General features: G+C 47.9%; 1 protein-coding gene across 5 annotated transcripts in view; it reads right to left on the bottom strand.

The window, feature by feature from the left end:
* RCBTB1 (RCC1 and BTB domain containing protein 1) overlaps positions 1–13,415 on the bottom strand; it is a 324,966-nt gene that overhangs the window by 297,619 nt on the left and 13,932 nt on the right. For 4 of the 5 annotated variants that reach the window (XM_086934962.1, XM_086934964.1, XM_086934966.1 and 1 more), the window contains exon 2: positions 5,791–5,865. The exons of the other annotated variant lie outside the window; for it this stretch is intronic. The gene's annotated coding sequence lies outside the window, so the exon portion shown is untranslated. The remainder of the gene's footprint in view (positions 1–5,790; positions 5,866–13,415) is intronic. 5 annotated transcript variants of the gene reach the window in all.

Raw genomic sequence — 13,415 nt, 5'->3', positions numbered from 1 at the left:
CAGTTGTTGAGATTAATTCAAGTATTCCATTCATTACTTTTATGTACACTTTAGTCCACTTGTAAACAGGCCCATAATCTTTAAAATCTTCTTCCAAACATCTCTTCTTCGGCCATCCTTGCTTAACAGACATCTGTAATACAATATCCATCTTGCCTTGGTCAATAATTGCTACCACACAATCTTAGTACAAATTTTCTCTCTATCCGATCAGAAATCTTTTTGTTTATATTTATTGGTTTTATTAGATTTTCAGTATACAACATTCAAACAGCATTACATTGCACTGACATGTGATAGTTTCCACAAGTGTCTCAATTCTTGGGCTTGTCGTTCTTGGGTCAATGGCCTGTGGGCCTTAGGCACATCATTAGATTGCACATTTCTGGCATACATTTTCCCACACATCATCTAGTATTTCCTACCAGCACCTCCCCCACCGTCCCCCTGACCCTTCACAGTTCACCAGTCAATAATCAATTAAGGTTGCTAGGCAGTGTTATTTTCTGTCTCCTCACTTGTTCTTGCAAATAGGTTTGCAGCAGTCCCAAGATATTGCGGGGTCGTGAAGCGGCTGGTAACAGTTCTGCATACGTGGTGAGTTGGTCTTTGCAGTAAGTCATGTCGTTCTAACCATTCCTTGAATTTTGGAGCTCGACCTCTTCCCCCACTGTGGGAGCACAGGTCGGATAAACAGGCGTGGAGGCTGAAGAGAAGTGCGAATAGGTTGTTTATTAATAACGGGTTGGGAAACAAAGGTTCGTGAATCACTATAAGTTTCTTCCGGCTTTTCTTCTTCTTGAAGGAGGGCTGTTAAGGATGTTGTTCCAGGCTCCTCTTCTTCGGAGTCCACAGGATTTCCCCGGAGGCTCATAAAAGAGGTAAAAAGAAAGGTGCCGTCAGAACACTAATCCTACGAGGCTGCAAAGGTTTATACCGTCACCACACCACACCACACAGTGCTTGTTTTCTTGGTAGGGTCTAGTGATTTAGCGAAATAAAAGGGGGGAAGTATAGAGTGAATGAGTCTGCAGAAGGACTTATGCTGATACAAACTATGCAAGGTCAAAATACAAGAATCTTGATCATCACACCCTATTTGGATGCGTAATCGAACATTTAAACCAACCAAAACCGTGTCCTAATTAAGGGTCTTTGATACGAGAACCATTAATTGAAGGCAGTTCAGCAGTTACGTCACAGTACTATGGCCAAGAACGATATGTCAAGATAACGGAGTTCAACAACTACAAAAGCATAATTTCTGTATCCTCTGGTTCCTATCGCCACCTTCCCGTGTTCTGCCCTCTGTCCCTTGTAACACCCCACTCACCGGCCCTGCCGTAACTCTCCAGAGTCACGGCCGCTCTCCAGCATCCTCCGGGGGACTCCACCAGTCCTCACACCACGGTTCGTCCGATTCCTCTTCGGCGCCGTCTTCTTTCCGGAGCTCTGTCACGCTGGTCTGGTCCCGCTGAATGTTCTCCGTCTCCTCCTCTGGCGTCCTCTCAGTCGATTCCACTTTCCAATCAGACGCGCCTTCTTCCCCGCGACCTCCGCTTTTCATTGGCTTATTGCGTGCACTTCCTGTGTCATGTCCAACCCCTTCCGGGTCTTGACTGCCGCCGGCTCTCTGCAGGGACACGGAAAGACGGCATGGAATTTCAGAACTGGGATCGGGAATCCTGAAGTCGGCCCGACATACCCGATCCTTTGGTGAACAACGTGAATGATCCGCCCAGGGGGATACCTCGGTGAGTTCCTCCTCACAGCCACCTACAAGCAATTTGCTGTTTCGCTAGCAACAGTCCCAGTGAGACTTGCTTTCTGTATCGTGCTGCTATCTCATCTGTGTAGCCTAGGAGTGCAGTTATTGAGTTAGTGCGTATGCATTTTTCTGACATGTATGATAGGGTGTTGAGCACTTTCAGCCAGAAGTCATGCATTACTGTCAAACCCCACGCTAGATGTAGGAAGTCTGCCCCTCTCACTCCGGCATCATGCACAACAATCATCTGATCTCAGCTGATACCTATGAAGTCTCGCTGGGGTATAATAAGCCTGCTGAAGGTATTTATAATGTACTATTCTTAACCAGCTGTTGGTTGTTATTGCCTCTGTTTGCTTGCAACATTATTCCCATTGTTTATCTGTCTATAGGGTGTCTAATTCCGAGGCCCATCTAGCATGTGTTCCTCCCACCTCCCCCAGGCGTTCCATCAGTGCAGTGCTGTATAGTCAGGACACCATATGTGTAAGTTGTGGAGTTTGTATTAGTGCCTGAGGTGTGTGGAACGTAGGAGGATCTCCCGGGAAGGCAGGAGTGGCTGCCTTGACATTATGACTAATTCTTATATAAAAACAAGGTCTCCTTGGAGAGTGGGTGCCCTTCCGAAAGAACGTCAAGCGATCTTTAAACTTTCCTTTGTGATAAAGATCTCACAATGTTGGAACCCCTCCGTTTTGTAGCATGTTCCTACAAGTAACTGGAACGCAGGGATGATAGGGCAGTAGCATTAATGGAGAGTATAGTAGCGGCTGATCTAATTTTTCCGCTAGTTTTTTCCAAGGCTCCCCCAGGGCAACCCACTGTTGTGAGGGTATGTCCGGCATAGGGAGGCTTGGCTCCTAAGAAAGCTGTGGTGGGGAGAGGGGGCCATGTAGCCTTTCTCTATTGCTAAGTATGGCATGTATGGTGGTGACTGAAACCAATACACAGCAAAGTGTGCTTGAGCACCCAGGTAATAAAGTTCCATATCTGAAGCTTCAAAGCCACCTTTTTTAAAGGGTTGGGTAAGTGTGCTCTAACATATTCCGGGTTGTTTGCCTCTCCATGTTAATTTAATCAGTTGTGTTTGCAGGGTACGAAAAAAATGCCACCTGGGGGAGTACTGTATATTTGTGGATAAGTAAAGTAATTTTGGCAGGATCACCATATTAAATCAGAGAAATGCGCCCTGCTAGTGACAGTGGCAACGTGATCCAACGCGACACAGATTCCGTGATGGTGTCAACTGCAGTGCTGTTGTTTGCCCTCAAGGTTGCGTTCCTGTATCTGGAGATTACTATCCCTAAGTATTTAAGGTTGGAATCGCACTACATCAAGTGGTAGTCTAATGGGAATTTGTGTGTGTTTGGTGCAAGAGGAAACATCTGGGACTAGTGAGTTAATGGCAACTACTGACATCTCCCCGAACGAATTAATTCCCGAAGGACAGGGTTTAAGTTCATGTGCAGATCTCGTAGATATAAAGTGATGTAATTCGCGCACATAGATGCTAGTAAGTGTCGGTCAGGATATCTGTAGTGCTGCCGCAATTTCGCCGCCACAGGTTCGACTGCCAGAGCAAAAACTGGGGGAGATAATGGGCATCCCTGTCTGGTGTCCCGTGATATCATTATGAGGTGAGAGCAGCAGCCACTGATCTGTACCGTTGCCTGCAGTTGAGTGTTCAGTAGGGTGACCCATGAGAGGAAGGGAATCCCATTCTTTTCAGAATGTTAAATAAATAGCCCCATTCTAGTGAATCAAATGCTATGGTGGCATCTAGAAAGACTGCCACTGCTGTGAGGTCAGGATCTATGTCTTGTATAAGTGCAAACAGGGTTCGTAGATTTTGGGAGGTGGCACATCCCGGTACAAAGCCAGATTGGTCTTGAAGGACCAGTTTGTCCATTAGCAAACTGTCTATTGGCTAATATTTTAGCCAGTATTTTAGCATCACAATTTATGAGGGATAGCGGCCTGTATGCCTAACACTTAGTTGCGGGTTGCCCAGGTTTTAGGAGGGATATGATCCTGGCCTCACGTACCGTAGGCAGTAGTAGGTCTGTCCTAGTGGCCTCTGTGTAAACTTTCCTGAGTATCAGGACCAAGACTTTCTACGTAGCATTTGTAACAATCAGGTCGTAACCCATCGGGGTCCAGAGCTCTGCCCGATCTTAGCTGCATTTTGGCTGCTCTTATTTCATCTTCTTCTATTTCGGCAGCTAGGAACTCCCTATTAGCGTCCCGATCCATGCCAGTGTAGTGTCCTCTAAGAAGGTGGACACTTCCGCTGGCCTTTCCCTGCGTGTGGAATACAGGTCTGCATAGTAAGCTGCGAAGGTCTGAAGGAGTGGTGTCTTTCTGCATATGTCTCTTACAGTCTCCCACTTCTAGAATGTGGTTAGAGAATCTCGGTAGCTGTATTGTTTCTGCTAGAGCTCTGCCTGGTCGCTCTCCCTTCCCATACTGGCACGCTCTATGATATTTGAAGCGAAATAGGCATTCTCCCGCTGCTTTTGTCTGATATTCGGTCATCAAAGTGCAGAGTTTGGCTTTTACGCCCCCCACCCTCCCCTGGGTTGTCCCCGAGTCGAACTTCCTTTGCTTTAATGTCAAGTTCAGTTTTTTTTTGCGTCATCCTCTGAATGTCACGCAAAATTCTGCTACCTTTTGCAATGCATGCTCCCCTTATTGTTTCTGATGAGAAATCTTGATGGACAATCAGTACCAAAATTGTAACCAAAATATGTTCTTTTCTAAAACTGTATTCTGAAACCTGGCCAACAAACGGAGCAATCACAAGTTCATTTTTCCTATTTTTTCCACACAGTAAATATATTAAAAGTTTGTTGCAAAAAATAAACTTTCTGACCTACATGAATGTTTTGAAATGTTACGCTACCTAAGCGCAGGCAAGTGCCGCTCTTGAAAGCACTGTAATTTTGTTATGACCCTCTCAATGCTTTTGGAGCAAAGTCTATGGTATTTACTTAAACCTATGGTATTTACTGCAGACCCAGTAAAGAATGGTTTTAAACAGGAGCATCTACCATAAGGTGTTCCTCAACTCCACATTTGAAATTAAGATTGTTCGCACAATCCTCTTTAATGTTTCAGTTAGTGTAATACATCCTCGTACAAAAAGTGGATATTATTCACATAAACCTAGATAAAAGAGCATAACTGATCGCTTTTTCCAGGACATGGTGCTTCGGTAGTACCTGAAATTAGATTACCTTTCATTTGATGCCATCATGTGTAAACTGGTGAGATATTCTATGTGATCAGTTAAAAACATATATTTATCTAGTCTTACAGACAAGCCTGTACTTTTTATAATATTCAAAACAATTCGCAAAGGTTAACTGTGTTCCTGAAACATGCATCATTTTGGCATAGATTCAAATGTAATGATGTAGGGCAAACCAGCTTTGATTTCAACAAAAAATGTATACATTGTTTTTTGAAAGAGCAAGACTATTGATGGAAGTCCAAATGGCATGTGTATGTACTTGAAAACCCAAAATGGTGGTTAAAGCTCTAGAATCATGACAAAATCATGAGATGGTAAGCAGATCAAAGATCATTGGATGAAAAATATTTTGACTCTCCTTAACTTTCCAACCTATTGATCATGGGGGGGGGAACACTTCTAGTCAGTAATACGATTTTGTTCAATAATCTTAAATCCGCGCACAAACTTACCTCAACACATTTTTTGCAACACGTTCCCTTAATCTTGCCTTTGACGATAATGCACATTGCAAATTTTGGAGCAAACTGGAACACAGGTTCTTTCTATCTAATTCTATCAAATTCTTCAACAAATCCTAATTTGTACAAGGATAACATAATTTGTTAGGATAAAACTTTTTCCAAAGACCTTTCTAAAATCATGACAGACATTACTGTTTTGGCTGTGCCTGGATGTAAACTAATTCCCAACAGTCCTTGATTCATCCAACGAAGAATGTTTTGATCCTTTTTTATAAATCTAATTGTTTAAAAATATATTGTCTTACCTGAGAAAGAAATACGATCCTCAAAATATCAAAACCTGTCAATTGTTTTTCTTCCACAGGTTAAAGGATTGATATCTGGAGGAATAAAATTGACATTAGACCATTTTGGTGCATAGGTCGTATGTGAAAAGATAGTGATTGGCAAGGCTAAGTCATTAGTGATCTTCATACTCACTTTCTCAAATCAAATTTTAGAAAAAGGTTTCCTAAGGCACACTTTCTTATTAACAGAAAGAACTTGATTTCCTAATATTTTCTCTAACTTTCTCACACCCTTTAGAAGCATGAATGGTTTCTTCCAATGAAGGGTTCTGACAACATAATATAAAATATTCTATGCTTGTTGAAACAATGAACCAATAATTGATCTCCGATGTACTGGTGAAGTAGCCCTTCAAAGTCACAAGATGCAGCAAAAATTTAAAAACTACAACATAAGTCTTAATTGCTGCTTGCTGTTTTGTGAAAACCTATGTCTCTAAACAGTGATGCTTTGGCCTCCTGAAAATGTCAATACAGTCTTTTAAAGATTTCTGGGGACTCATCCCACCTGCCGAATTGTGATGCTTTAGGATCAGTTTCTTGAAGGCGCACAAAAACGTTTCTGCACTTCTGACCACATAATTAAACGCAGAGGCCTTTTTCTTTCTGTGAAATACTTTTTTAGATCTATGGCTATCAAGTAGTTTTCAAAAGACCTTAACCTATGATTCCCTTTTTTAACTGGTTGATCTGGACTTTGTGAAAATAATGAATGCTGGTGGTGTAATGTTCTGCATTTTGTAAAACCTAACATTACCAGGCTACTCTTAACACACCTAAAAGATTGAAATGTTATATTTATTATGGTAGTGTGTTTGTCACTCTAATATTGTTGGTTTACACCAATACATTTCAGAGATGAGAATATCAATGTTCCTTTTGAAACACCTTTAAACTTTAATTTTGCTTTGTTGGTATCCGTGTCATTGCAAATTTACACAGACAGGCTTTAGAAACGATCCTAATACTGTTAAGAGTTTTATTATGGTGTCAGTGTTGCTTCCAAAAGTGTGCATTTTTTCCAGACAAACATTGTAGTTCTATTCCATGACTAAAACTGTAACAAACATGGTGATGTGTTCATTGTTGAAAATGTACTGTTGGGCATGGCCAAGATGGCGACTCGATAGGACGTGTCGCTTGCTCTCTCCCGCTGGCCGTCCAATAAAGCACAGGCATTTCGCTGTACCAAGGAAGTGGTGGACTTTCTGCTGTGTCCCCTCGACATAGCAGCTGCGGGAGCCCGGTGGATCGGCGTAATTCCGGCATCAGGCGGTTGGACAGCGATCGGCTCACTGTGACGCGACCTTGCCTGGCTTGTTCCCGTCGCCCGGAGGGGATTGCTGCGTAACGCACCCAGATCCTGGGTGGGACCCCACGGCGGCTGGGAGCTCCGGGACCCGCTCCCCAGGACAAAACTCAGAGATCCGGGGGCTCCCGGGGGATGGCGGAATCAGAGAGATCCCTGCGGGCTTAGCAGCGGATGACTACTGCATGGTGTAGCTTAGGGCTGCCATTTTAGACAACCCGATCCTTTGGCGGCAGTGACCTTGCGGAGTGCTGTGAGTTAGCCTGCATCCCCCCGCAGAGGCTTGGAGGGCGAGCCGCAGATGGCTACATTTGACGACAGGCGGTGTTTCTTACGGCCGGGGGCACCTGGGGGTCACCCGCTGTGTCTTGGCTGGTAGTGGTGGCGCGGCGGCCCCGCCATTTAGTGTGGAGGTCTGGCAGCGTCTTGACGACTCCAGCCCTGGACATAGACACGGCGGGCGCACGTTGCAGCACCAAATTGACCCCAGGCAAGTCCCCGCACCACGCAGAGAAAGTCGCAGTGCTCAGTCGGCACTGGGAGCACGGGGTGAGAGTGGAGCACATCTGCGACAGGCCACGCCCTAGGAGGGCCTTGCAGGGCCGGGGGCTTGAGGAGTCCATCGCCGGTGGGACCGAGGGGATTGTGGGTGCCGGCACGCCTTGTACCTCACCCTGCTACAGAGAGTCCACCTTTGGGACCCTGACCCCAATGCATTATTGGCTATATCATCCAAGGCCCAGCACTAAGAGCCATTCAGAGGAACACACTGAATGGCCAGCCTCAGCCGCCACTAGTACTCTGCCCAACGCACCCGGCGGAACTCACGCGGACCCCCTTCTTCTGCCTAATAAACCTGTGGCTCTCTGCCTGGACACGGCGCCTGGCCCGCACCTATCCTGTCCTCCTCCCGGGTGCGGAAAGACAAGACCCTCAAAGACCTTTTTGCAAAGGCCCAAAACAATCAGCAACCAGGGGGCACCTTAGCAATCACGGAGGCGGCTTGCCCCATGAATACTAAAGGGGGAGAAATGATCACCAAAGCATTCCTTGAATCCCTGTTTGTGGCCCTTCGGGAGGACATACAAACGCTTAGAAGCGACCTCACGGCAGACCTCAAAGAAGTCCGCAGGGATGCCGATAACATTGGCGAAAGGGTCGTGGAGTTAGAAGACAAGTCTGACAAGCGGGACGTGGAGATGGCCACTCTGCAACAAGAAGTTATCTGCAACAAGAAGTTATCCGCATACACGGCCAACAAGTGGACCTCCAGTCACATCTCGAGGATCTGGAGAACAGATTGCGACGCCATAACATTCGGATTCGGGTGGTCAAGTCCAAGGAAGAGGCAGAGGACATCTTTGAATATACTAGGGAACTCTTCAACCACCTCCTAAGAAATCCGTCAGGTCCTGACATTATGCTGGATCGAGAGCACAGAGTGGGACCTCCACGTCCAGACGCAGCTCCGCCTTCCGACATCTTGGTCTGTGTGCAAGATTTTCGTACCAAAGAGGAGATACTGCGGAAAGCGCGACAGATGCACCCAATATCATTCCGCGGAAAGTCCCCGGTCTTATACCAGGACTTAGCTGCTTTACAAACGAAGGACCTTCAGACCGGTCACCTCCTATCTCCGCAAACGCGACGTCCCATACAGCTGGGGGCACCCGTTTCGCCTGATCTTTCGCATGGACGGAAAGCTGTTCCAAATACGCTCCCTCGCGGAGGCCTGTCGTCTCTTGGGTATAGAGCCTCCGACGGAAGACAGCAGTGATGAAGGCCCCACGACCAGCACGGACGACGACAAACCTCGCTGGAGACAACAAGGCAGATGCCGCCGAATTAAAAGACCAAACCCTGCGGAGATATTCAGAGGTCAGAACGCTGCGCTGGAGTCCGTGCCAGCAGAGATCGCAAAGACACAGCCGGGTTGACGTACCTACAGCACATTGACGTGCTTGAACTTGACCACGTGAGCCGGGCCCGGCCGGCAGGGGATGAGAGGACTGTCCCTGGCCACGAACAATTCCCATGGAAAGTTCTCCCCGATCATCACAAGATGATGGATTACGACATGTTTTTCATGAGTTTTTTAGTTCACTTTTCTTGGTTTTTACTGGTTTTACCTTGAACCATTTGGGGGGTGGGGGGGGTTCTAGTGTTCCTTGTCCACTTCCTGCGCGCTCCTGCCCGACCGAGCCCTCCTGTTCACCAACTGTCATCCATTTACAGCACTGGGAGCGCCGGCTCCTGCCTAGAATGCGCTCCCCAACTCCCCCGATATGACCCCTAACATGCTTAAGATACTCACCCTGAATGTGCGGGGTCTCAACAACCCAGTTAAGCGTAAGGCGGTGCTGTCCTGCCTCGAACGCTCAGGGGCGGATATATGTCTCCTTCAGGAAACACTTGTTGGTGAGGAATTGTCACCAACTCAATACCCCTCGATTCCCGTCCCAATTGTTTTCCTCTGGTCCCTCTAAATCTGCGGGGTGGCTATCTTGGTGGTGTAGCGATTCCGCGGGGACATTCTCCACAAAGAAGCCGAAATTAAATGAAGGCTCCTTACTTACCGCTTCACCCTCGGCGGGCTCACTTTCACTATTGGTTCCATATATTGCCCCAATGAAGGTCAGGAACGGTTCTTACACACAGCTCTTACCGAGACGACAGCTACCATAGAGCGCAGACTCCTTCTGGGGGGTGATTTAAATGTAGTCTTTGACAACATAGCTGACAGATCTTGCCATCGCACTCACCAGACAGATGCACTCTCCGCGACAGGCCTAGCCCGACTGTGCCACCTTGATCTCCGTGACCTGTGGGGATGCGGCGCGCATCCCCACAGCTGCAAATTCTTCTACTACTCCAACACGCACAAAACATACGCACGGCTGGGCTACCTGCTGGCCTCCACTCCCATACACGCATTAGTTGAGAATGTAGAAATAGAAGTAACCTCTCTGTCGAACCACGCACCGGTCATGGTTACTTTCACACTCTTCCCCCCTCCCCCATGCAAAGCTCACCAAGGATCTGGCGCCTCCGGGAAACCCTCCTTCACCGCACTGCAGTGATGGAGCAGATGCAGAGATACAGCGATCCATAAAAGATTACCTCTCCCACAATGCGAACACTGACACTTCCCCTTCCACACAATGGGTTGCGCCGAAGGCAGTCATTCAAGGGGAATTAATAGCTATATCGACCATGGATAATGTAGAACGTACGTGCAAGAGGGACGACCTTTCCCAAAAAATGAGAGAATTAGAGCAGATCCATCAGCGGGTTTGGTGTCAACTCAAAGCCATGAGACAACAATTGGCCGCCTTAGATCAAGACAGGGTGGAATAGGCAGCTCTTCGACTGCGGCAAGCATACTATGTGGGTGGGGACAGATGTGGCCATCTCCTCGCTCAGAAGTTGAGAGAGACACCTCACAAACTAGGGGTGAAGGAGATCCAACGGGACTACGGTAAGAGAGTCTTATCTGATTCGGAGATTGCCGAATTGTTCCGGGACTTCTATGTCTGTTTATATTCCTGCTCCCACCTCGCCCTGGAGGACGGCGCCAAATACCAAGCTTCTGAGGGATTGCCCAGCCTGACGAAGGCTCAGGTAGATCACTTAGATCATGATATTAGGATTGAGGAAGTCATTGCGGCCATCTTGCGACTCAAACACGCCAAAGCTCCGGGACTGGACTGCTTTTCGGCTAGCTTTTATAAAACGTTTTGCTAGATACTGGCTCCCATCCTAATTAAGCTTTTTAATTTGTTCGCAGACCCCGGCGTGATCCCGGCAGAAATGTCTGAGGACTCCATAGTGGTTATCCCGAAACCGGGAAAAGATAGGACGGTGTGTGGGGCATATCGATCCACCTCCCTCCTCAATGTCGATCTCAAGCTCTACACTGGAATATTAGCGGCATGCTTTTCACCCTATATGCCCAAACTCAGAGATCTGGACCAGGTGGGATTCACCCCTCAACGCCAGACAAGCGACAATACTAAACGAGTACTTCATCTTATTGAAAAAGCGTCCCGGTCGGGCGGGTAATATATACTTATTACCGTTGATGCCGAAAAGGCCTTTGTCCAGGTACACTAGCCATACCTGTAACAGGTCTTGACCAGAGCAGGAGTGGGGGAGCAATTCGGCACGCTCATCTTCAACTGCTACAAACTCCCCTCGGCGACGGTACGCATAAACTGTCACGCATCCTCGCGTTTCCCCATTGAGAGGGGCACAAGACAGGGATGTCCCCTGTCGCCGCTCCTTTTTGCCTTTTACATGGAGCCACTGGCCCACCGTCTCCGCACCCATCCAGGGATCTCCGGAATCCGGTTTGGGGGTTACACCCACACAGTCAGCTTGTACGCTGACATCTATATCGACCCTCTCCGTACGCTCCCGGTATGCTTAGCAGAGTTGGAATCCTTTGCTGTGGCGTCGGGGTTCAAGATGAACGCGACTAAATCAGTAGAGCTTGATCTCACACTCACGCCCCACACTCATGCGCAGTTACAGGCGCACCACCCCCTACAGTGGGCAACTGATGTGATCCAATACTTTGGGATCCAACGGACTCCCTCCCTGGCAGATATAGTGCACCTCAACCACACCACCCTGCGTCAGAATATTCACAAAGAACTGTTCCTGTGGAGGCATTAGCAGCTCTCCTGGTTCTGTAAAATAGCTGCTATCAAGAGGACCATATTGCCTCAAATTCTATATTTATTTCACACCTTGCCTCTCCGACCCCCTGCTGGCTGGATCAAACAGACCCAGTCCGATCTTTCGCGCTTTATTTGGAATGGCCGCTAGCCGGAGATGAAACTAGTTTTGTTGATGCTCCCCCCTGAGGCAGGGGGATTTGGCATCCCTGCCCTCCTCCTTGATTTTCAGGCGGCCCAATTACGCCATCTCGTAGAGTGGAACCGCCTGGAGTCGGACAAACACTGACTCTTCCGGGACCAGGCAATAGCTGCCAAACCCCTTTCTGAACAAGAACCGCAGGCAGACGTCCCTCTATGTGTCCCACATCACCCGGACCCTCATCGAAACATGGGACCGCACCAACCTGAAGCATAGCCTCACCACCTTTCCCTCACCCCTGACTCCACTGTTTAAAAACCCGGACTTCCAACCGGTGCTGAACGCGGCGTTCACCAGCAGATGGAGGTCCGCGGGCTGCCGCTCGGCGGGCCAATTATTTGACCTGAACGGAATTATATTGTTCCACCAACTGAAAGTGGACTATGAACTCTCCGAGCTCGAGAGATTCCGCTATGGCCAGGTTCAACACTGGATCCTTCACCCCCAGATTCAACCGGGCGTCAATAGGCTTCTCACCTCATTCGAAAAGTGGTTGGTCACCTGCACGACTGACAAGAAACTCACATTTGACCTCTATAAAATGCTCCTTACTCGGAACACACACGCGTATAGCGCCAGCCGCGTGAGCTGGGAGAGAGACTTGGGCAGAACACTCTTCCACAAGGAATGGGAAGGAGTCTATTACAGGGCCCGCCACTCGGCCTTGGGTTTGACAGAGACTCTCACCAAACTTGTCTCTTATTGGTATTATACCCCCAAAGACTCCACTCCATAGACCCATCTAATGATGTCACTTGTTGGCAGGTATGCGAGGAGGTTGGCACATTAGTACACCTGCTCTGGGACTGCACGCACATTCAGGGGTATTGGACTCAGGTCTTGGGCGAGATAGATACGCATCAAGACACACAGATACCACGCTTCCCGGCTTATGTCCTCTTGGGTCTCCAACACCCGGTGACCTTTTACCTCAGATCCCGCCGAGGCCGGCTGATGGGGATAGTGCTGGGTTCGGCAGTACGAAATGTCTTAGCACATTGGCGCACCTCCCAATATCCCTACTCTTATAGGCTGGCTACACCAGCTCTGTTATGTTCTAAGGATGGAGAAATTGACGCTGACGATGGCGGAGAGGAGTGAAGAATTAGTGAAATTGTGGCAACCCTTTTTGTTCCCTAAATTCCGAGGCCAGAAGGAAGTCACCTCCCGAGGTACCTCCGCCTGTTGCGGATTTCTGACTCCCAGGGAGGCGGGGGGTAGGGCTCGAATCTTTAGCACAGGTCTTCAGCACTGAATGTGTTCTTTTCGTTTGGTGGACAAGGAAAGGGGGGTAGGGGGAAAGGGGGGCAGGGTTTAGTCTCCCACTCAAGGGGGGCGTTGTTTTGTTTATATAAATTCATTATTTTCAACAGCAACTGTGCATGTATGTAGT

The sequence above is a fragment of the Lissotriton vulgaris genome, chromosome 8, assembly GCF_964263255.1.
Source record: "Lissotriton vulgaris chromosome 8, aLisVul1.2, whole genome shotgun sequence".
Taxonomy (NCBI): domain Eukaryota; kingdom Metazoa; phylum Chordata; class Amphibia; order Caudata; family Salamandridae; genus Lissotriton; species Lissotriton vulgaris.
Note: the sequence above shows the minus strand (reverse complement) of the source record. Positions and strands in the feature narration are given on the sequence as shown.